The 25,981-nt window shown below is 43.6% G+C and overlaps 1 protein-coding gene across 1 annotated transcript in view; it reads left to right on the top strand.

Annotated features, from left to right (window-relative positions):
* Positions 1 to 25,981, top strand: part of adamts12 (ADAM metallopeptidase with thrombospondin type 1 motif 12) — a 596,791-nt gene that overhangs the window by 315,438 nt on the left and 255,372 nt on the right. The gene's annotated exons all lie outside the window — the stretch shown is intronic.

Consider the following 25,981-nt stretch of genomic DNA (forward strand, 5'->3'; position numbering starts at 1 on the left):
TGCTCCGGTTTCTTCCCACATTCCAAAGACGTGTAGGTTTGTAGGTTAATTTGCTTCGGTAGTTGTACAATAAAATTGTTCCTGGTACATGTAGGTTAGTGTATGGGGTGATCGCTGGTCGGCGCACTCAGTGGGCCGAAGGGCCTGTTTCCACGCTGTGTCTCTAAAGTCTAAAGTCTAAAAAGAGAATAGTGCAGGTGCTAACTTGCTCTCCGGTGAGTTGGTCTGCTGCAGAGGACTGAGATCATAAGTCATAAGGAATAAGAGTAGAATTATGCCATTCAGCCCATTAAGTCTACTCCGCCATTCAATCATGGCTAATCTATCTCTCCATCCTAACTCCATTATCCTGCTTTCTCCCATAACCTCTGACACCTGTACTAATCAAGGAGATGAAGGAATTAATAGCATAGCCAAGTAAAAAAAAGCGGATAGCTCTGGACCGAATGAAAATTGAAAGAGTGCAGTCTGAATTAATTTTTCAAATAGATGCTGTAAACCTAGATAAGAGTCCAGTTGGATAAGACTGAAGTATGTAGAAATTTCTTCTCAGACAGTAGTGAATCTCTGGAATTCTTTGCTCTAGTGGGGTGATGGAAGCCAGATCACCAATAATATCTAACATGGAGGTGGATTCATATTTGAAACATTGAAGAAATGAGGATTGTAGGAAACTGAGAGGACAGAAACTATCACAGAGAGGAGTGAGGGGCAGATAGATCAGATAAAATTGTGTTGAATGGTGGAATAGGCCTGAATGGGCCTGGTGGTTATTTCCTGTTCCTTTTTCTTATATTTGTTTTAAAGAACCTTCATAAGAAAATGAAAAGTGAGAAAATAAGTTTATTTTAAATTGAGGAAGGATGGAAGAAGCAGAGAATGTCTTTAATAGCAAAAAATCTGGCATCCCATGGTGATAAAATCTAAATGAGGTCATCAAGCCGAAGGATTAATGGGTAGATAGAGGGAAAGGCCCTGAACAAAGGGACATAAAAGGCATGAAGTAATGGTTGTTACTGAGTAAGAACACAACTGTGGGAATGTGGATGTGAAGTGTCAAGGTCTGGAACATATGCAGCAGTGTAAGTCAGGCTGTGCTTTCAAAAGGAGGAAAGCTGACCCAGTATTCCAGATGGAGAATGTGCGGCAAAAATGGCAATTCCGATACAGACAAAAAAGTGAGTTACCTGCATCTGTAAATCTGTTGTTGAATGGATAAATGTGACTGTGGTTATGGGATGAGTTCTTCATCAAAAGTTTAGGCTAAAATATGCCGCCAATGTTGCTTCTTACTAGAATGACTAGGGTAGATAGGGCATCTTGGTCGGCATGGGCAAGTTGGATCAAAGGGTCTGTTTCCAGGCACTATGCCTATGACTCTTGCACTTTCTCCTCCACACATCCTCCCCCATATGCTTCCACCTCTCCCCACCACAGTTCTTGCTGTATAACCATTGATAAGAGTTGTCCTCTAATGATGGTGATTTTGTGGAGCATGCCAAAGTTAGTGACAAAGCTGTACTTATCTTGTACAAATCTGTACTTCCGAGTAATACGGACAGGGGAAGTGACTATTCCAAATATCAAAGTTGCCCACTGTGATAACTTTGAGTGTAGGCTGCCTCCTTAATGGGATCTGTACTCTGTAATCATTGTCAATATTGTTCAGCTTTTGGTCTTCATCCCCCAGCAGTCAGGTGAAATGCGAAAAATGTAAGCCAGGATGCTGAGCACCCACCTGCATGATTGAACATTGAACATATAACAGTACAGCACAACAAGCACTTTGGACCACAATTACCATATCAAACATGATGTGTAGGAAGGAACTGCAAATGCTAGTTTACACCGAAGATAGACACAAAATGTTGGAGTAACTCAGTGGGTCGGCAGCACCACTGGACAAAAAGGAATAGGTGATGTTTTGGATTGAGAATGCACAAACGTGATGTTCAGTTAAACTAATCAACTAATCTCCTCCATAACTCCCTGAAAATGGCAACACAAACAGCTAGAGCGGCAAAGAAAGCATATGGTATACTCTCATTTACCACTTCGTCAATTGGGGTATTGAGTAAACATGTCAGCAGGTAATGGGCCTGCCCCACTTACGCAAGTTTTTCAGTGACTTGCCGGCACCTGTCAGAGTCGTAGCAGGTCTCCGAAGATTTTCAACATGTTGATAATCCAGCGGCAACCAAAACAATGTACGACTCTTTGGATGACTACTCACTACTCACGATCATACAGGCTTCACCCCACGACATGTCGCCAGGGTGTCGCCTGTATGGTCGTGAGTAGTCTCCTTAGTCACCCAAAGAGTTGTCGCGTCTTTCTGGTCGCCGCTGAATTTTCAACATTTCGGCAGTCGCCGAAAAAGTCGCGTAAGTGGGACAGGCCCATAATGTTGCAGCTTTTTAGGCTGCAATTGGAGCATTGCATGCTGTTTTGATCACCTATTACAGGAAGGATGTGCAGGCTTTGGGGAGGATGCAGTGGAGGTTAATCAGATTGCTACATAATTACAAGGTATCAGCTATGAGGAGAGATTGGCGTGACGTGAGGAGGGCTCTGACACGGGTGAACACTAGGAAAGCTGCAGGCCCCGATGGCATCTCGGGGCGAGTACTCAAGTCCTGTGCTACGCAGCTCACTACATTATTCAACCTCTCCCTGGACAAGTCCGTGGTCCCTGCCTGCTTCAAAAAATCCATCATTGTTCCGGTACCAAAAAATGCCTCCCCAGCCTGTCTGAATGACTACCGGTGGCCCTTGCCTGTATGGTAGTCATGAAATGCTTTGACAGGCTGGTGAAGAAACACATCTGCGCCTTCCTCCCTCGCAACATGGACCCGTTGCAGTTCGCATACCGTCCGAACAGATCCACGGACGATGCGGTCTCCCAGGTTTTGCACACCGCTCTCTCTCATCTTGACAGCCAGAAGGGGGCCTACGTGAGGATGCTGTTCATAGACTTCAGTTCAGCCTTCAACACGATAGTCCCCACCAGACTGGCCGGGAAGCTACTGGAATTAGGGCTCAACACCCCCCTGTGTGCCCTGGCCCTGGACTTTCTCACCGCCAGGCCCCAGGTAGTCAAGATGGGAGGAAATACATCGAAGTCACCCTGAGCACAGGATCGCCCCAGGGTTGCGTCCTCAGCCCCCTATTGTAATCCCTGTACACACATGACTGTGTGGCTAGGTTCAGCTCCAACTCAATAATTAAGTTTGCTGATGACACTGTGGTGGTGGGCCTGATCTCAGACAACGACGAGAAGGCCTACCGGGAGGAGGTGGCTGATCTAGCACTCTGGTGCCAGGACAACAGCCTCCTCTTGAACATCAAAAAAACGAAGGAGCTGATTGTGGACTTTAGGAGGGCACATCATCCGAGGACGTACACACCATTGAGGATAAATGAGGATACTGTGGATAGGGTGAGCTGTTTTAAATATCTGGGAGTCCACATCTCTGAGGATATGACATGGACATCGCACGCCGCAGCACTCGTGAGTAAGGCAAGGCAGCGCCTTTACCACCTCAGGCAATTGAGGAAATTCAGAGTGTCTCCGAGGATCCTCCAGTGCTTCTACTCAGCGGCTGTGGAAAGCATCTTGTCTGGAAATATTACCATCTGGTTTGGGAATTGCTCTGCCCAGGACAAGAAGGCTCTGCAGAGAGTAGTGCGTTCGGCCGAACGCACTATGGGAACTTCACTTGCCCCTCTGCAGGAACTATACATCAGAAGGTGCAACTCCAGAGCCAATAAAATCATGGGAGACCCCTTCCACCCATGCAACGGACTGTCCCAGCTGCTACGGTCAGGCAAACGCCTCCGTTGCCATTCTGTGAGAACGGAGAGGTTGAGAAGGAGTTTCTTCCCAGAGGTCTGCGAGCATTGCCACTTTCATTTCACTGCACATCTCATATGTGTATGTGACGAATAAACTTGACTTGACTTGACTTGGAGTATTGGAGGTTACGGGGAGACCTGGTATGAAATGATGAGAGGTACAGATGATCTAGGTAGAGATAGTCAGATCCTTTTCCAAGGGTGGAAATGTTAAAGAGTAAAGGGCATAGGTTTAAGGTCAGAGCAGAAATTTAAAGGAAATGTATGGGGCAAGTTTTATTTTAAACGGAGGATGCCTGGAATGTGCAGGAGGGAGGGGGAGTGGGGGGAGATATGGGTCGATCGCTGGTGGGCTCGGACTCGGTGGGCTGAAGAGTCTGTTTCTACACTGTATCCTCAAAGTTTAAAGTCTAAAGGAAAATCTGCCTGCATGTGGTCCATGTCGCTCCATTCTTTGCATATTCATGTGCTTATCCAAAATTCTCCATATGCCACTATCACATTTGCCTCCACCAACACTTCAGGCCCGTTTCCATGCTGTATCGTTGAAGTCTAAAGTAACGTTTAAAGTCAAAGTCACATTGGATATTAATGAGTGGCAATGGGCAACATTGCAAATTATGCTTGCCTATCCGACATTCTTTATCTGGAGTCACCTAGGCCATCAGACCTTAATGGGGGATTCAATATATGCTAGGCTGTCCTCACTAGATTTCATTCCATGCAAATGCAAATTCCCAAAGGATGGACTGAGTATTGAGGAATACTTGGAATCCAAACAGTTGTTGAATCCAAACAGCTGCAACATTACCCTTGTTGTTCATCCACTTCCTCCCTGCAGAGATCAGCTTCCAGTTTATACCTTGGCTACGGAGCAGAACACACCAGAACATGTTGTCCCCACAAGGATTATCGCAGTCAGTTCCATTCGAGTCATTTCTTGTGTCCGTATTCACAGTTGTGCAAACGTAGATGTAGGTCTCATGATTTATCTGCCATTAAAAGTAATGAGGCGGACAGGATGCAAGGCTTCAATCTGTGGAATGAGCTGTGGAATTAATTTCTGGGTATTGTAGGATTTGAAGTAACTTGATTACACTTCAATTGTAAAGCTCTTTGGATATTTCGATTTCATTTTGGAAAGATGCCATTTTCTTTAAGAAAACATTTCATATAATGTCTGCCGTATAATTTATGCAGGCTCCTAAATTCAAGCTGTTCACTGTAGTCTTAAATGCTTCAAGATGTCAGAAACATGGAATAATAATGCTCAGGATTTGCAACTAACTAGTTTGAAACATTGGCAATTGCTACTTGACCTGTTAATCCTTTAAGGGCTCCAAAAACACATTGGCAGCAAAGTAGTTAAGAGAGTGAATTAAAAAAAAATCTAATTTCACTAAAACAAAAGTCTTGTTCCATCTTTAGTTTATTTTAGAGTTACAGCATGGAAGTTGGCCCTTCAGCCCATTGAGTGCATGCCAACTTTGATCACCCATTCACATTAGTTATCCCACTTTCTCGTCCAACCTACATATTAGGAGTCAAATAACCTACAAACCAGTATGTTTTTGGGATGTCGGAGAAAACCAGAGCACCTGGAGGAAACCTGTAAACTCCACACAGACAGTACCCGAGGTCAGCGTCGAACCTGGGACTCTAGTTCTGTGAGGCAGCACTACCAGCTGCATCACTATGCCATTCTTGTCCCATCTTTGGACATCTTTTATGAATAGATCACTGAACATTTCTGTATGAACCTCAGGTAGATCAGCCATGGTCACAGTGAATGATAGAGTGGGTTTGAGGGGCCTACTCCTGCTCCTATTTTCTTTTGCAAACATAACTTCAACTTGCTGGTGAAAGAATCAACAAGGTGATTTAGGTCCCAAGACCATAACGAATCACAACCCAGCGTCTTACAGTTATAGAGTCATAGAATATGCCAACAGGCCTTTCAGCCCAACTTGCTTATGCCAACCAAGATTCCCCATCTCCATAGCTCTCACCTGTCACATTTTGGCCCATGTCCCTCTAAACCTTCATATCCCGGTATCTGTCCAAATGTCTTTTAAATGTTGTAATAGTAACTGTCTAAACCATCACATCTAGCTTTTGGTTCAATGTACCCACCAGCCTCTGAATCCATTTGGATTATCACACCTAATCTTTTACCTCTGCATAGTGTTCATTCAATAGCCCCATGTCCCTAGATTCCTTTAATATATAACTATAACTGTTAATCTCTATCTTGAATATACTCCGTGACTGAATCTCCACAGCTCTGCTGATAGAAAATTCCACACAATCAGTTCTTCTGTTATTCACATTTCAATGAATGACCTCTGATTTTGACAATAGGATATGTCATCTTTTATGGCCCAGCCAAGGGAAGTTTTTTTACCTCACTTATTGTGTCAAGAATTTTGTTTGTTTCAGCCACCAATCTTGTTTCCAAACTTCAGCCTTGTCTGCTTCAAACAGTATCAACTCTGTAGGATGAACCGCGATCTCAGGAATAAATCTGGTGAACTTTTCCTGCACTCTCTTAAGCACAAATACTGTTTATCCTTCCATCATACAACATAGAACAGTACAGCATAGGAAGAGGCCCTTCGGCCTGCAATGTTTGTGCCAAGAACAACACTTATCTAGCTGCACATGATCCATATCCCTTCAATCCCTTCATATCCATGTCTACTATCTGTCATTGTTGTACTTGCCACCACCACCACCGACCCTGATCCTACCACTTTAAAAAAAAACATGCCTCATACATATCCTTTAAACTTCATGCAGAAAAGCAGATCAATACATAATATTCCCTTTACAGTCTCCAATAGACTACGTGTATTTGTTGCAAGCTGTCTACTCTTTTTTTTTTTTTTTTTAAACCCCCCCCCACCAAAGAGGTCTACTCTTGTGTGTAAATCTTCTCGCAGAATGGTCAATGCCATGGTTACCTTCCTCATTGCTTGCTATACCCACACAGTTCTTCAGTGAATCATTTACAAATACACCCACTTCCTCTGAATGCCAACATTCACAATTTAAAAAAATACCCCCAGCTTATTTTTTCTTCAGCTAAATTGATGATATAATTTGTTTTTACACAACCATCAACCATGTGGTCATTCATTTATTTTGCTCGTCCTCATCCCAGCCCACACTATCAGCCAGCTTAGTGCCTTCAGCATACAAGGTTCTCTCACCTGTTGGGGCCCAACATGCAACACCCTAATAGCAGACTCACCAATTCTTTTGGCTCCTCACTCGTTGCAGGCCTCCAGTCCGAAAAACAGCCCTCTGCCACTACCCTCTATCTCGTACCTTCAAGCCAATTTTGTATTCCAATTCACTGGATGTTTCAAAAGAGAGATTTAGCTCTTAGAGCTAAAGGAATCAAGGAATATGGGGAAAAAGCAGGAACGGGGTGCTGATTTTACTTCGGAGTCACGTGAGTGACTACGTGAAGAACCCGCTCAGTGCGCAGGCGCGGCATTACGCCAGCAGTGCAACAGCGGCTGCCACGGGAGTTAGGCTCTCCCGTTACAGGATGAACCGGACCGTCAGGTGAGTATCCTGAGGTCGGGTTTTCTTTTACAGGTGAGCCTTTTTCTGCTTGTGTTTTTTACAGGCAGAGAAAAAGGCTCTGGAACAAAACTGTCCCCCGTTTTCCCGTTGGAGAGGGGGGCAGCAACAGGCGGTAGGAGCGTTACCCGGTGTTCCGTAATTCCCCGACACCGTGTCGAGGCCAGCCCGCTAGTACCTGAAGCAGCGGGCTGGACGCATAGCCACTCGAGAGGCATCCGGCAGGTGTTCCCGATGTCGGACGGGACGTCTCTCCACCCGCACGGGGGGAGAGAGAGCCGCCTGAGCCACTGGAGCGGCTCACGGAGCAGGTGCCTGCGAGACGCGCTGCTTGAGGGGCGCGCTCGCTACTACAAGGCACAAAAGCTCCAGAACAAGGCGGTAGGAACAATTACCGGTCGCCCCGCTATCCCCATCACCGCGCCGAGCCCAGTCCCGCTAGTGCCTGAACTGCGGGCTGGATGTCTAGCCATCCGAACAGGCATCCGGCCGGTGGCGTCCGATTCGTCGGACGGGGACATGTCTCCACCTAAATGGAGGAGAGACAACCGCCTGAGCTGCATCCAACAGCAATTGGAGCAGCTCCAGCGAGATGCGCAGAAAGAGCGCTCTCGCGGAGGGAGGTCAGGCACCCCCTCCACAGTGCTTCATGCACTGCCCTCTGCTCCCTCATTACTGGAGGCTAGCATTGGTGACCAGGGCTGGGCTGGTCTGGAACAGGGGCAGGCAGACGAATTCGGGAGTATGCCAGGGGTGCAGGAACATGAAGAGCTGTTGGGTGTGATGGACCACTTGTAGCAACCCCACGGGCTGGAGCACCGCTGGAACCAAGAATGGCGGCCAGCATCAACCATTACTGGAAAAGGTGCTCGCTGAGGTGCTGAAACAACACAGCACCAGAAAACGGTGAGGCCCTCAAAGTAAAAAGTGTCAACAGCCAAATCTGAGGGCATGTGGGTCACACATCCAGACCCAAGAACTCAAGCTACAGCGGATCCTAAGGCTCCTGACGTCAGCCATCACAGCCTTTGCTCGTTCTGTGGAGACCACGGAGATGGATACCTGCCAGCAGGATGTGCTGGCATTAATGTGTACCACACAATTTGAGATCAACAATCTCCGGAGGGAAACATAAGACCTGCCCTCAATCCCAAATTTGCTGGCTTGTGTAAAGCCCCAGCTGCGGAGACGGACGCGCTGCTATTTTGGAAAGATTTCAATAAAAAACTGAAGGAGAAGCAGGAAGCATCAAAAACCTTCGGCCTAATGAGGGCAGGCCCCGGGACGAGCAAACCAAGACCTCTGATACCCAAGCGGCAGCACCCCACGGCATCCACCAGTCGACGTCCGCAATATGGGACTGGTGAACGCTTGGGGTCCGCACATTATCCCCAAAGATCTTTTAGATCAGGGCCCGCAGCGGACCCTCTGGAAAATGCGCCTCCCCCCAACATCGCCAGCACGTCAGAACAAAATCTTCAGGAAAATGAAGAAACAGAATCGCCAATAACCATGGAGGTAGGTGGGTCTGGTCCCTACCAGCATATAGAGAATAAGGGTGCTTTATTAACAGGGGGGAGATTACACTTGTTTAAAGAAGCATGGGGTATGGTCACGAGTGACAAGTATATACTCAACAACATTACAGGATATAAAATACAATTCATGTCAGAAAAAAACGCCGCCAGTTCAACAATGGCCCCAAAGGGTATTTCTCCCTCCGTCAAAGAGAAACGTGAGGGACAAGCTGAACTGGTGAGACTTATCACAAAGGGGGTCATCGAAAAGACCAAACATGAACCTTTGGAATTTGTATCGAATATATTCACTAAAACCAAAAAAGATGGTGTCTGTCGCATCATCATTGACTTAACATCATTAAACAAATTTGTTAAGTATATACATTTCAAAATGGAGACATATGTTACTGCCAAACAACTGAATTCCAAAGGACACTTCATGGCAAGCATTTATCTTAAATATGCTTACTATCTAGTACCCATATACAAGGATCATCGCAGATACCTAAAATTTATCTGGATGGTACAAAGCATTGCCCTATGGGCGAACTTCAGCCCAAGATTATTCACCAAAATATTGAACCCAGCCATGGCAATACTAAGAAAACAAAAACATATTGTCATGGCATATCTGGAGGATATTCTGATAGTAGGGAATACGATGGAATTGGCTGTGGCAGCAGTATCAGCTACAAAACAGCTCCTCGAAACTCTGGGGTTCGTCCTACATCCAGATAAATCTAAGTTGAAGCCATCCACTATCATGGACTACCTGGGCTTCACAATTAACTCAGTCCATATGACTGTTACCTTGCCAAAGGCAAAAATGGTTGAATTAGCACAATCATGCAACAAATTAATGGTCAACGAGCGACCAACTATTCGACAAGTAGCAAGAGTAATTGGGGAAATGGTAGCAGCATTTCCGGCTACACAATTCGGACCTTTGCACTATCAAAAAATTTACAGAGAGCAAAGGTACGGGCAATAAAACGACATACAGGTCACTATGATCGTGTCATGAACTTACCCACTGAAGCAATATCAGAGCTACAGTGGTGGGCAGAAAACGTTTGGCATAGTTTCAGCCCTATCTTTATCACTAACCCTACTTTAGTTATTCAAACAGATGCCAGTGCTCAAGGCTGGGGAGCGACTAACTCCATATCCAGCACAAGTGGTAGATGGAGTAAACTAGAGTCATCATTACTACTTACACTGGGCATTAACTATCTAGAGATGTTGGGCGCCTTTTATGGTTTAAAAGCATATGTATCTAATATGCAGCACTTGCATGTTCGGTTACAAATTGATAAATACTACAGTGATGGCTTATATTAACCATATGGGTGGCATAAAATCATTATCATGCGACAAATTGGTCAACATGATTTGGCAATGGTATGTCGAAAGACATATTTGGTTATCAGCTACTTACCTACCAGGTAAGCTAAACACCCATGCCATGAGAAAATTAAACGTCTGGGTTGCAAGTTTGAACAGACCTTACCTGGAACTGGGATTGTCCAAACAAACCATCACCACCATGTCGGCATCCCTTCGAACATCCACCAAGAGGCAGTACTTAACCAGCATCAAAAAAGGGAGAAGTACTGCCAGGAAACATGGACAACATATGCAACAGCTACAGCCACCAACATACTGGAGTTCCTGGCCATCTACACCACGATGTAGGGATCAGCTACAGTGCCATCAACACAGCGCAGTGCTCTTTCTGCTTATCTCAAACCAGCGGCAGGACAACAGGCGATGGGATCCCATCCACTGGTGGTAAAACTGATGAAGGGCATTTACAATATCAAGCCCTAAGCCCAGGTATACCCATATTTGGGATATCAGTGTGGTCCTGACATATCTCAGGGAATGGCCACCAGCCAGATCCCCCGGCCTCGAGCAAGCTACACTAAAGACGCTTAGGTTGATGACACTTGTATCCACTCAGAGGGTCCAGTCACTACACCTATTGCGACTGGACAACATGATCACAGCTCCAGACCAGATCTGTCGTTATCCAGCGACTGGTCAAACAGAGCAGACCAGGAACACCTAATCCAGTCGTGGCTTACCCACCAGAACCACGGTTATGTGCCATGACCTACCTACTATCCTACATAGACACAACCAGAATATTCGAGGGAGATGAAAAGCCTTGTGGGTCAGTCACAAAAACCTTATGGTGGGGTACGAGCTAAACCATTGCGAGATGGCTCGAGCAGGTGCTAGAAACTGCTGGGATAAACACTAACATGTACAAATTTTATTCCACCTGGGCAGCATCCATGTCGACGGCTAAAGAATGGACATGCCTATAGACCACATCCTGGCTACAGCAGGATGGTGGGAAGGGAAAAGACCGTTCAGAAATTTTATAATAAGCCGTTGGCAAAACCTGGTTTATTTGCAGTAAAGATTTACGAACTGCAAATATTTAATTTAAGCCCAGGGGAGCAACTTAATTCTTTGTTGTTATTGTTTAAAAAATACCATTGTGTTTTTCTACAAATAGACTCATTGGTTCATTACGATAACACTTCCTCCCTCAAGAACTTCGGCAGTGAGTGAAATGAAACTGTTACACGGTTTGAAATCACAGAGCTTTGAAATCTTCACGTAGTCACTCACGTGACTCCGAAGTAAAATAGTAAGATTAAACGAGAACTTACCAGTTTGAAGTTTGATCTGTATTTTATGAGGAGTTACGATGAGGGATTACGTGCCCTCCGCTCCCACCCTCATTATATGGATCAAACTAATAAATTGATGTCTCCTTATCTTTACTATGTTTACTTCAAAATAACTGTGTCTATCTGTGATTCCACACCGCTGCTTGGAAGTATGCCGCGCCTGCGCACTGAGCGGGTTCTTCACGTAATCCCTCATCGTAACTCCTCATAAAATACAGATCAAACTTCAAACTGGTAAGTTCTCGTTTAATCTTACTATTTTAGATGTTCAGCCATGATCGTATTGAATGGAGGTGCTGGCTCGAAGGGCCAAATGGCCTACTCCTGCGCCTATTTTTCTATGTTTCTATATATCCATTTGGCTAGGTCACCTACATTTTAATGTGGCTTCTCAGTCTACCATTACCAACTCGCCACTCAGGCCATCATTCATTACTTTCTTTATCGCTGTAGATTTTTAGATCAAGTTCCATCATGTTATAATCACTACTCCCTAAAGGATTCTTGAGTGCCAGATTAATAATTAGCTATTTCTCATCGTAGAATGTTATGACAATTTAGCAGCTGATTTGATATGATTTACAGTAAGTAGATATTGTAAAACATAAGGTGACCATTTGGCTCATTAGGTCCATGCCAGCTACTGACATAATCACTTCATTTACACCTCCCTATTTCCCAGTAGTCCTGCAAATTATTCTCTTTTATATGCCCACCAACTCCCCTTTTGATTTTTTTTTGCCATTTACCTGTTATAGCAACTGTTTACAGTCACCAGTTAACATATCAGCAATAATTGGGAATGTGTCAGTAAACTGGACTGGTAAAGCCCTTGTCCCACTTAGGCGAATTTTTTGGCGACTACAGGCGACTCGGCTGTCACCACATGGTCACGAGGTGACGCCTGTATGGTCGTGAGTAGTCTCCTCAAGTCGCCTAAAGAGTCGTAACGTTTTTCTGGTCGCCGCTGGATTTTGAAATGTTCAAAGCTTTTCGGCGACTGTGGGCTTGACGTAGCTTATCTTCTGGTGCTGTCGTCATAGGTGCTGTCATAGGTTGTCGCCAGGATGACGCAGGTTGTCGGCAGGTGACGTTGGTTGTTGCCGGGTGCTGACTTTGGTGAATTCCATTGGCGACTACCTACGTCAACCGGCGACAGGTACCGGCGACTGAATTGTCTTCAATTGTCTTCAGTTGTCACCGACAGGGTCATTGCTTGTCGTAGCTTGTCGTGGGTGGACATAGGTTGACTTCGGTTGTCGCAGGTTGTTGCTTGTGTGGTCATAGGTTGTTGTGGATGTGGTCAAAGGTGGACGTCCTAATGGGTCGCCATTTGTCGGTAGCTTGTCGTAGCTTGCCGTCGACTAGGTAGTAGGTTGTTGTAGCTTGTCATAAATATTTTCATTGGGGGGAGTCCAGTCGCCGCTTTTTCGGCGACTTGATACGACTGTGACAGTCGCCGGCTGTCGCCAAAAAAATCGTCTAAGTGGGACAGGCCCTTTAGTCTCCAGAATCACAGAAGAAAACTACACAAAAACATAATTCCTGGAATTGTGAGATGGTAGCACTAACACCTGTGCCACCTGAACACCCCAAAACAAAAATAGATGTTGTTAAGTCTGATATTCTTCCCCCTGCCTGTTTAGAGGACTCATTTGATTCGTACAAGTGTGAGAGGTTATGGGGAGAAGGCTGTAGAATGGGGTTGAGAGGAAGAGATACAGTGCCCTCCATAATGTTTGGGAAAAAGACCCATCATTTATTTATGTGCCTCAGTACTCCACAATTTGAGATTTGTAATAGAAAAAATCACATGTGGTTAAAGTGCACATTGTCAGATTTTATTAGAGGGTATTTTTATACATTTTGGTTTCACCATGTAGAAATTACAGCGGTGTTTATACATAGTCCCCAACATTTCAGGGCACCATAATGTTTGGGACACATGGCTTCACAGGTGTTTGTAACTGTTCAGGTGTGTTCAAATGCCTCCTTAATGCAGGTATAAGAGAGCTCTCAGCACCAAGTCTTTCCTCCAGACTTTCCATCACAATTGGAAACATTTATTGTTGTTTATCCACATGAGGACCAAAGTTGTGCCAATGAAGGTCAAAAACGCCATTATGAGACTGAGAAACAAGAATAAAACTGTTGGAGACATCAGCCAAACCTTAGACTTACCAAAATCAACTGTTTAGAACATCATTAAGAAGAAAGAGAGCACTGGTGAGCTTACTAATCACAAAGGGACTGGCAGGCCAAGGAAGACCTCCATAGCTGATGACAGAAGAATTCTCTCTATAATAAAGAAAAATCCCCAAACACCTGTCCAACAGATCAGAATCAGGTGTGGATTTGTCAATGACCACTGTCATCATAGGTGCTGTCGTGCAGAAGTATCATGAACAGAAATACAGAGGCTACACTGCAAGATGCAAACCACTGGTTAGCTGCAAAAATAGGATGGCCAGGTTACAGTTTGCCAAGAAGTAGTTAAAAGAGCAACCACAGGAAAAAGGTCTTCTGGACAGATGAGATGAAGATTAACTTATATCAGAATGATGGCAAGAAGAGAGGAGAGAAGGAACTGCCCAAGGTCCAAAGCATACCACCTCATCTATGAAACACGGTAGTGGAGGTGTTATGGCCTGGGCATGTATGGCTGCTGAAGGTACTGGCTCACTTATCTTCATTGATGATAGTAGCTGATGGTAGTAGCATAATGAATTCTGAAGTGTATAGACACATCCTATCTGCTCATTCAAACAAATGCCTCAAAATGCGGTTCATTCCACAGCAAGACAATGATCCCAAACATATTTCTAAAGCAGCAAAGGAGTTTTTCAAAGCTTAAAAAAGATCCATTCTTGAGTGGTCAAGTCAATCACCCGATCTGAACCCAATTGAGCATGCCTTTTACTTCAAGAAAACATTTCATATAGGTCTGCCGTATAATTTACACAGGCTCCTAAATTCAAGTTGCAGCTCCCAAAACCAGCATTAGCTAAAGATGGCTGCAATACAGGCCTGGCAGAGCATCACTAGAGAAGGCACCCAGCAACTGGTGATGTCCATGAATCGCAGACTTCAAGCAGTCATTGCAGGCAAAGGATATGCAGCAAAATACTAAACATGACTGTTTTCATTTACATGACATTTCTGTGTCCCAAACATTCTGGTGCCCTGAAATGGGGTGACTATGTATAAACACTGCTGTAATTTCTATATGGTGAAACCAAAATGTATAAAAACTGTCTTTATTAAAATCTGACAATGTGCACTTTAACCACAGGCGATTACAAATCTCAAATTGTGCCTCTGATCTCAAATCAGAGGCAAATAAATAAATGGTGGGTCTTTGTCCTAAACATTATAGAGGGCACTGTAGATCAGCCATGATTGAATGGCAGAGTCGACTTGATGGCCTAAGTCTGCTCCTACAACATGTGAATTCATGAAGCTATAACTCACCAGTGCCATCCCCAAACTTTGGAGGTACCATACTGCACAGGATGTCACTAATTCACCCATAATCATGCTGTCTCCTAATGGAGTTTGGCATTTGCAAATCACTGGCGTAATTGCATGCAAATGTGTGTAGAGACGCAGATGATTTTGCAGATTGTTTTATCTCAATTTCTCAAAAAACACTAAGAATAATTGAAATTTAATACACTGCATAGTTTGTTTTAATGCTATAAAATCGTGTTGAAACCACGTTGACATTGCTTAATTTTGTAGCAAATCCCAGCAATGTCAGAATCCATCAGAATATGTCAGACCATTAAATTATAATTTGTTGCATCTGACGAGGATGAACAAAGAAAGGAAATGATAGGGTTTAAAGGTTTGACCAATCCAAAACGTCAATTGCAAATGATTTATTTTCATAATTACCCTGTATCTCTTAATAAGCATGTTTAGATTTGTTTGTTGTGTTTGCTTATTTCATGCTGTTCTGGTCTTCCATTTCAAGAAAATAAACAATTAAAATCAATACTGGCAGATTTATTATTTACACTTCCATTTATTATTTAGGTTTTCTCTAAGTTGGAAAGCAGAATTATAGGAGGGGGTGGCTTTCAGGCTGACAACATGAATACACCTAATAAGTTGCATGCAATTTGTTATGGGATCAATCTGCCAAACCCACTTGTGGATTCTGCAGGCTCCTCCATCCCCAGCGAACACCACATGGTGTGGCTGCAACTAATGAGCAAGTGGTGAGAAGATGTCTTCTCAAATGATCTGGTCTGGAGACTGACGTGATAGCTACTGCTTGCACAGAAGAGAATCCTTCAATGTAAAATATCAGAGGGAATGGGAATTGTGAAACCACAGATCTCATCTCTTATTATGTCTTATGTTATGTTCTCAATTGGCCAGCATACACACAATGACTAACATGTATCATTCAATATATCGAAAGGTAGATTGGCTCTCCTTGAGGTAAACTTACTGCTGCCAATATCCAAAGATGTTTTCCTTTCACTCTCATGGCAATGTGAGGACTATAGGCCAGCATTAACAAATGCAATGAGTGTAGAGGCTGGGAGGTCATGTTGCAGTTGTCTAAGATATTGGTGAGGCCACATTTAGAGTATTGTGTTCAGTTCTGGGAATCGTGTTATACAGTATGAAAGATGTTGTCAAGCTAGAAAGGGTACAGAGAATATTTACGAGGATGTTGCCAGGACTAGAGGGTCTGAGTTATAGGCAGAGGTTGAGTGGACTGGGATTCGATTCCTCGGAGCGCATGAGGATGAGGGGTGATCTAAAAGAGATGTATAAGATCATGAGAGGAATAGATCAGGTAGATGCACAGAGTCTCTTGCCCAGAATAGGTGAATCGAGGACCAGAGGACATTAGTTTAAGGAATGTAATTTTTTCACACAAGCGGTGGTGGATGTATGAAACACATGTATGGCCGGTGTGGGCAAGTTGGGCCAAAGGTCCTGTTTCCACACTGTATCACTCTATGACTCATACTCAATCACTCTGCCTTTCTCCCCCATTAAACTTTCCATGCATTGAGTTATGCATTCCATGAAACCTGGCTGACCTCACATCTGTTTCCCACCTCCTCCTCCACGTGTACTGTTTACAATGGATATGCAACTTTTCTATCGCTGGGCTTAATAATTCGCAACTTTTTATCCTTTGGGGCTCACACCTGCCATCTCTGGTCTTTGTCCAACAATCTGCTTATCAATTAACCCCCTCGCCTGGGTTCATCCATTACTGGCCATGCTCAGCCCTAACCTTCCTCTCTTTCCCGTCCCCACTACAATCAGTGTGAACAAGGGTCCTGACCTGAAACATTACCTATCAATGATCTCCACGGATGCTACCTGGCCCGTTGAGTTACTACATCATTTAGTGTCTTTCTTCACCTTCAAATTGGATTGATGGAAACGCGATGATTGATTACTGAGTAGAAACAATCAGTTGCAACAAAGGGGGAAAACCATGATTTCCACCAGAAATCTTGCACTTTCACACCAGTTGGAATGAGATACTGTATCATGCTCTGGTGTGAAAGGTGTTGTAATTGGCAGCCATACTAACACGTTTACACCTTGCTTACCTGTAAGACGTTGGTGAGGCCGCATTCAGAGTATTGTGTTCAGTTCTGGGCAGAATGGTATAGAAAATATTTTCTCAAGCTGGAAAGGGTACGGAGAAGATTCACAAGGATGTTGCCAGGACTAGAGGGTGTGAGCTATAGGGGGAGGTTGAGTAGGCTGGGACTCTATTCCTTGGAGCGCAGGAGGATGAGTGGTGATTTTATTGAGGTGTATAAAATCATGAGAGGAATAGATCGGGTAGATGCACAGAGTGTCTTGCCCAGAGTAGGTGAATCGAGGACCAGAAGACACAGGTTTAAGGAGAAGGGGAAAAGATTTAATAGGAGTCCGAGGGGTGACTTTTTCACACAAAGGGTGGTGGGTGTATGGAACAAGCTGCCAGACGAGGTAGTTGAGGCGGGGACTATCCAACGTTTAAGAAACAGTTAGACAGATACATGAATTGGACAGGTTTAGAGGGATATGGACCAGACGCAGGCAGGTGGGATTAGTGTAGTTGGGACATGTTGCCCAGTGTGGGCAAGTTGGGCCAAAGGGCCTGTTTCCACACTGTATCACTCTATGACTCTATGACTGCATATTGAGTTTTGTTTGAGTTTAGTTTATTGTCATGTATACAGTGAAAAGGTTGTGTTGCATGCTAACCAGTCAGTGGAAAGACAATACATGATTACAATCGAGCCATCCACAGTGTACAAACACATGATAAAGGGAAAAATGTGAATAATATTTATTGCAAGATAAAGTCCAGTTAAGTGCAATCAAAGATAGTCTGAGGTTCTCCAATGTGTTAGATAGTATAGGCTCTGGGCCAAGGTGCTTTTTCATTTAAGTTCGTGACCCAAATCACGTAACTACCTGAATTTTTAATATATTATGTAAAAATATTATAGAAATCATACCTGAAATGCATCAAGACCAAAACCTGCACATATTTTTAAAATATGAGAAAAACCTCCAATTTTCTGAGGAGTAATTGTCCAATCAATGCACGTTTGATATTGCGTCGGACGCCAATTGACCAATCCCGCGCTTTGTTTCATGGTAGCTTGCAGCAAGCATTCTGGGATCATGGCTGCCTCCTAATTACATCAAAACAATAGCAAGGTTTCGATGGAATAAAGGTAATGCTAACCTTGCTGATAATTTCGTTTTACAATTGATTTATCTTTGTAAAGTTATAATGTGAACTGTTAAATAAAAATTATAATTAAAATGTGGAGCTAGGGTTAGGATTAGGGTCAGTCGGTCAGTCGGTCGATCAGTCAGTCGGTCGGTCGGTCAGTTAGTCGATCGGGCTGTCGGCAGGCTGGTGTATGCTGTGAAGGGTTGGTCGGGCTGTCGGGCTGCCAGTCAGTGCTGCGAGGAGTGGATCAGGCTGTTGGGCCGGCCCATGGATGCTGTGAAAGATCAGTCGGGCTGTCGGATGGCCGGTGTTGCAGCGAGCGAGCAGGCGGACTGACAGAGCCGGCTCTATGGGGGTGCTGAAGGCGGCCCGGGGGGTGAGCAGGGCAGTGCTGCTCCCAACCATCATCACCACGATGATCCAGAAGGGCATGCTGGCTGAGGTGGACGCGCTGAGCGGCCACACGTACGGAGCCCGCAGCCGGTCCCAAAGCGGCTCCAGCTCCAGCCATGGGCAGCTCTGGAAGGGGGGCGAGTTAGGGTTAGGTTTAGGCATTTTCCTCTTAGTGGAAGATGCCTTAGCCTTCACCCAGCCTGGCACTGCCTTTCAACTTCAAGCCAAATCACCCGCCACCATTTGCAGTAAGTAGTGCCTTACAACTTCAAGCAAAGCGCCCAAGCCACCATTTGCAGTAAGTAGTGCCTTTCAACTTCAAGCAAAGCACCCAAGCCACCATTTGCAGTAAGTAGTACCTTTCAACTTCAAGCCAAAGCACCCAAACCACCATTTGCAGTAAGTAGTGCCTTTCAACTTCAAGCCAAAACACCCAAGCCACCATTTGGGTACTCACAGTTGTGTAGACATTTGTTCAGTTATTCAGAGCTCAGAGAGACTTGACCCTTGGCTTCATCCATCTTGCAGAGAGTGAGTGAGGCACACCACGTCCTGGTTTTATAGTCCCTCCCCTCCCTCCAGCAGGTGCAGCAGAGAGAATGGTGATTTTTTTAAACTTCAAGCCAAAAATCCCAAGCCACCATTTGCAGTAGGTAGTGCATTTTGAACTTTAAACCAAAGCTCACAAGCCACCATTTGCAGTAAATAGTGCATTTCAACTTCAAGCCAAAGCACCCAAGCCACCATTTGCAGTAAGTAGTGCCTTTCAACTTCATGCCACCATTTGCAGTAAGTAGTGCCTTTCAACTTGAAGCCAAAGCATCCAAACAACCATTTGCAGGCAGTGCCTTTTTACTTCAAACAAACCATATTTTCATTTTCAAACCACATTAAGGGTACTCACAGTTGTGTAGACATTTGTCCAGTGTTATTCAGAGCTCAGAGAGACGTGACCCTTGGCTTCATCCATCTTGCAGAGACTGAGTGAGGCACACCACTTCCTGGTTTTAAAGCCCCTCCCCCTCCCTCCAGCAGGGGCAGCAGAGAGAATGGTGATTTTTTTAAACTTCAAGCCAAAGCTCCCAAGCCACCATTTGCAGTAAGTAGTGCCTTTTGAACTTTAAACCTAAGCTCCCAAGCCACCATTTGCAGTAAATAATGCATTTCAACTTCAAGCCAAAGCACCCAAGCCACCATTTGCAGTAAGAAGTGCCTTTCAACTTCAAGCCAAATCACCCAGGCCACCATTTGCAGTAAGTAGTTCCTTTCAACTTCAAGCAAAGCACCCAAGCCACCATTTGCAGTAAGTAGTGCCTTTCACCTTCAAGCCAAAGCTCCCAAGCCAACATTTGCAGTAAGTAGTGCCTTTCAACTTCAAGCCAAATCACCCAAGCCACCATTTGCAGTAAGAAGTGCCTTTCAACTTCAAGCCAAATCACCCAAGCCACCATTTGCAGTAAGTAGTTCCTTTCAACTGCAAGCAAAACACCCAAGCCACCATTTACAGTAAGTAGTGCCTTTCAACTTCAAACCAAAGCTCCCAAACCAACATTTGAAGTAAGTAGTGCCTTTCAACTTCAAGTTAAAACACCCAAGCCACCATTTGCAGTAGGTAGTGCATTTCAACTTTAAACCAAAGCTCCCAAGCCTCCATTTGCAGTAAATAGTGCATTTCAACTTCAAGCCAAAGCATCCAAACAACCATTTGCAGGCAGTGCCTTTTTACTTCAAACAACCCATATTTTCATTTTCTAACCACATTAAGGGTACTCACAGTTGTGTAGACATTAATATCTCTCTGATTTGTCATCGATGGGAAAAATCCTCTGCACCCGTAAGGCGGAGGGGGGCTCTGGGCGAGGTGGCCAAAAATGACGGCCCTAGGTGGCGGCGTTCTGTCGGAAATCGCAGCACAGTGGGCCAAAAGTGGTCAAGATCAGAGATATAGTAATATAGATATATATATATGGTATAATAATATATGGTTTAAATAGCACGGAATTAAGCTCCTCATGGAGTAACATGAGCATTGAACACTAGATGGCGCTTACTTTTCAATCTCATTTTCTAATTAGCTTAATTAATTAATGTGCAACTTTTGGCACTGACAAGTTAATTATATTTTATTTAAATCTATGCAGAATTTCAAGTAGTTCCGAGACATGAGTCACGAAAGTTAAATTCTCGACACTCTTTCGATTCTCGGCCCACAGCTAGTAGTTCAGGACTGATCTCTAGTTGTTGATATGTTTAAGAAGGAACTGCAGATGCTGGAAAAATCGAAGCTAGATAAAACTGCTGGAGAAACTCAGTGGGTGAGGCAGCATCTATGGAGCGAAGGAATAGGTGACGTTTCTTCTTCTTCTTCTATGTGGTGTTTTTTGGCGGTTGGCAAACAACTTTTTTGGTGCATTACCGCCACCAACTGGCATGGAGTGTGGATCAAACAACACCATTACATATACTAATAACCTATATCCTTCCGAACAAATTGGTTACCCTAAGAAAATGCAACAGGATTTGATAGCACTTATATGAACTTCCTTGCAAAATATCTACCAAATCAAATTGTATTCTTTCTTTTCTGAACTGCTCACTCATCCGTTCTCTCTCCTCCTCATACCTCTCACAATGTACAATGACATGCTCTATTGTCTCTTCTTGCCCACAGTATTCACATCTACCTGTATTATGCTTGCCTATTATAAAAAGTGTACTGTTCAGACCAGTGTGTCCAAATCTAATTCTTGAGATTACTGTCTCCTCTTTTCTGTTTTTTCCTGCACATCTCATTTCTCCCACTTTCCTCTGGACTCTGTAGAACCACCGTCCTTTCCGCTCTTCATCCCATTGCTTTTGCCATCCTACCTTCAGTCTTTGCTTAATAATGTCTTTGATTTCAGTTTTACCTATGTTAATACTTAAATCAATTTTACTTCTTTTTGCTACCTCTTTTGCTACCTTATCTGCCATTTCGTTTCCTCTAATGCCAATGTGTGCTGGTACCCATAAAAATATGACTGTAAGCCCCATCATTTGAATTCTGAATAGTGTTTGTTGTATTTCAATCAAAATGTCTGGTCTACTGTCTGAATGGCTGTGCTGTAAACTCTTTATTGCTAAACCTGAATCTGAGCAAATAACTGTCCTTAAAGGCCTAGTATCCTCGACCCACTGTACCGCTAACAATATTGCAATCATTCCACCTGTGTATACTGAGACCTCATTATTGATCCTCTTCACTACTTTGATGTGAAATTCTGGTACAATAAATGCTACTCCTACTTTATCTACTGAATCTTTTGATGCATCTGTATAAATTTGGACAAAACTGTAGTATCTGTCAATGTATTCCTGTATGATGACTGAATTATACCTATGTTGTTTATCCTTGTTTTCCTGTTCTAATGTTGTAAAGTCTACTGTTGCATCTGGAAGTATCCAAGGTGGAATTGAAGGTAATGGAACTGTTGGAACCACATTTAATTGTGCTATGCCGATTTGTACTGCTCTCTGGGTCACTGTCCATCCAAAACTTTTTGTTTCCCTTCTCTCCTTTTCCCAGCATGGTTTGATAGTAACTTGTGCTGGGTGTTCTTGACTCTGGCCCTGTAGGTTAATCCAGTAATTTAATGAAAGCTGTATCCTTCTCATCTCTAGAGGCATCTCCCCCATTTCAACCTGTAATGCTGCTGTTGGAGTTGTTTTTATTGCACCTGTACATATTCTCAATGCCTGTAGGTGACGTTTCGTATATCAAGAGCCTTCTTCTAGTTGTTAGTAGGTTGATTCAGTTGCCTGAAAACAGCTGGGAAGAAACTGCCCCTGAATCTGGTGGTGTGCGTTTTCACGCTTCTATACCTCTTGCCTGATAGGAGAGGGGAGAAGAGGAAGTGGCCGTGGTGCGACTGGTCCTTGATTAGGCAGCTGGCTTTGCCAAGGCAGCATGAGGTATAAATGGAATCAATAGAAGGGAGGTTGGTTTGTTTGATGATCTGGGCTGTGTCCAGAATTCTCTGCAATTTCTTGCGGTTTTGGATGGAGCTGTTCTCATACCATGCTGTTATGCACTCTGATAAAATGTTTTTTTATGGCACATTTGTTGAAGTTGGTGAGAGTTGTTGGGGACCTGCTGAACATCCTTCAAAAGAAGTAGAAGCTTTGGTGTGCTTTCTTGGCCATTGCTTCAATATGGGTGGTCGAGGACAAGTTGCTGGTAACTGCCAGTGGATGTGTCTGTGATCACTACATAGTAAAACATAGTACAGTTTATTTGTGGAATGTGGAACCAGGAAAGGCAGCAGCCCTTAGACATTAGCAAATTATCTGTGGTATGCAATTATTTCATGTTGGAAACTTTTTACCACAGAGGCATGTCGTGAGAGGTATTCCACAGAGGTATGACCTTGTTGCCTTTCTCTACTACTTATCTTCTGATATTTGTTTTAACTAAAGTTAAGCAAATAAAATTAAGAACCTCAAAAGGCCAGAAGTTGAGGAGCATATATAACTCAAGTTAACAGGGTTGGAGGTGGTCACAGCATGAAAAAAGATGAAGAGACGAGGTATACCATTGCCAATATCATTAAGGCTGTGTCATGTGATATGATAAATATTATTACAACATAGATAAGGATCCCAGCAAAGATGACTATGAATTTGGGAAGCTACAGCACATCCATGGACATTGGAGATCAAGGGAGTTGGAATTGGGTTTGGACGTTTGTTAGATTGTAGAGTCAATGATTAAGTCAATGGTTTTTATAATGAGAATCATGGTGAATGCAAATTTGATTTAGAATGGACAGTACCTCAAAGACAAATGGAAACTAGAAGCATGTAGCAGGTCAGACAGAAACTGTGGAAAGAGAAATATTTCAGGTTCAGACCCTTTCTTGGGATTGTAAAAAAAAGAAAACAAGTTAGTTGTAAATTGAAGAAATGGTGGTGGAGGATAGACACAAAAAGCTGGAGTAACTCAGCGGGGCAGGCAGCACCTGTGGAGACAAGGAATGGGTGACGCTTCGGGTCGAGACTCGTCACCCATTCCTTCTCTCCAAAGATGCTGCCTGTCCCTCAGAGTTACTACAGTTTTTTGTGTCTATCTTCGGTTTAAACCAGCATCAGCAGTTCCTTCCTGCACAATGGTTGTGGAGGGATGGATAAGACGAAGGGTAAAGCCAGGATTTCCATAAGAATAAGCTATTCATCTGGAATAGGGTGGCACAGTGGCCAGGGCCGGCCCTAGGCCCATTGGACCAATTTTTCCAAATTGGGCCCCGCGCCCAAGGGGGTCCCCGCGTTGATTTTCCGTATTTCATATGGAAATGCAAATTCGCTTTGTTAAATAAAGATGGAAAAAAACATTCGCCATATGGATTCTTTTACAAAACTTACATGGTTTTGTACATGGAATACAGGCGCTGTGCGGCTATCAGACACAAACGATGTGTTAACGACGGTAGCACTTGTGTTAACAAGTCGTTATCTAATGCGTCATCAATGCATGGATCCGCATTCCTCAGTAAATGTGTAATTGTGTTTTAGAAGAAGTATTAATGACGCTGCGTTCCTTTGAATACAATTCACGCGGCGTCATTAACACTTCTTCAAAACATAATTACATTTTACTGAGGAATGTAGATTGATGCATTAATGACACATTGAATTTCTTAAAACTCCGCTATAAGATCTTTGATCATGAGTGAGAACTTCTTCTTGGTTTGCAGCAGGTTAGTCATTCAATTTACCTACCGACCCACGTTGTGTCTCTCTGTCGTTCGCTCTCTCCCTCCCTCTCTCTCCCGTGCGCTCTATCTAGTGCTGGAGAAACTCAGCGGGCAAGGCAGCACCCGCGGAGGGAACATATCACTTATCAGGAGCCCCAACAGAAAGGAACCGCAGATGCAGCCATCACTGCAAAACGTCGAAGAAAGAACTGTAGATGCTGGAAAATCGAAGGTAGACAAAAATGCTGGAGAAACTCAGCGGGTGTAAGGCAGCATCTATGAAGCGAAGGAAATAGCCGAAGAAGGGTTTCGACCCGAAACGTTGCATATTTCCTTCGCTACATAGATGCTGCCTTGCCCTCTAAGTTTCTCCAGCATTTTTGTCTACCGCAAAATGTCAATGATTCCGGGAATGCCGAGAGAGCAAGAGAGAGAGGTGGGGAACGGGAGAGAGAGAGAGAGAGCGCACGGGAGAGATAGTAGGTATGTTGCAAAGCCTACCTGAAGCGTCGTTGAAGATCTGCTGCTGAGGGTGTGCGCGATTTTGGCGCCGTTTAGAGGGGGCGGGTTTAAAACGCGATTTTCTCTAAGCTGTTCCAATCGAAAATGTTCAGCCTAGTTAATTATTAACGAAAAATCGCTGGAAGACCCCGTCGCAAAAGCTATTATTAGGTTTAAAGGCCTTGAATAATAGTTATAGTAGTTTAAAAATCAATCTCTAAACCCGCGACCGCCAGCAACCGCAGGGTCTCAAAGCAGACAACTGAAGTTAGGTTGTATATTTTTACATTAAAAAGGGCTTCTAAAGATCCCTTTATACTAAGTTTAATATTGCGAGTAGCTCAATTTGGGCCCCATTATATCCCGCAGTATTTTTCTCGGCATTTGGGGCACAAATCTACCGCAATGTGAACGTTCTAAACCAGCGCGTTCCACAGGGACCCACTGGAAAGCTGATTTAAATGGGCATTTATTTACAGCAATTAAACACTAAATTCCTTCCATTTGGCCTATAAATTAATGTAAATGAGATTTAAAAATCATGTTTTATTGTGAATTATTTGTGAATATTATTTGGACATTTAGGCTATTTAAAAATGTTAATCATTTATTAAGAAATGGATAGATGTTTAGATCTAGTAATTGAAGTCTGAAATTAGCTACAATTAGGTAACTAACTAATTATATGCTTTAATTTCAGGTCATCCAAGTAAGATTATTTTATATTTGTTTCAGAATGCTTCAATCTATGATAACTGAAAATTTCATTCAGTTCTCTTAATTTTTAAGAAAGTTATGGGCTTTTGACTGTTCACGATCACAGCTTTTTTGTTATGTCCATAGAAAATCAATAGGGAACAAGATGCTCATTTCCTTGTATGAAAATGGCCATAACTTTTTAAATACTTGAGATATGAAAGTGAATTAGGTGTCAAATTAAACTTATTTTTATGCTTTATCTGATGGGATAAA

Source organism: Amblyraja radiata, chromosome 1 (assembly GCF_010909765.2).
Source record: "Amblyraja radiata isolate CabotCenter1 chromosome 1, sAmbRad1.1.pri, whole genome shotgun sequence".
Taxonomy (NCBI): Eukaryota; Metazoa; Chordata; class Chondrichthyes; order Rajiformes; family Rajidae; genus Amblyraja; species Amblyraja radiata.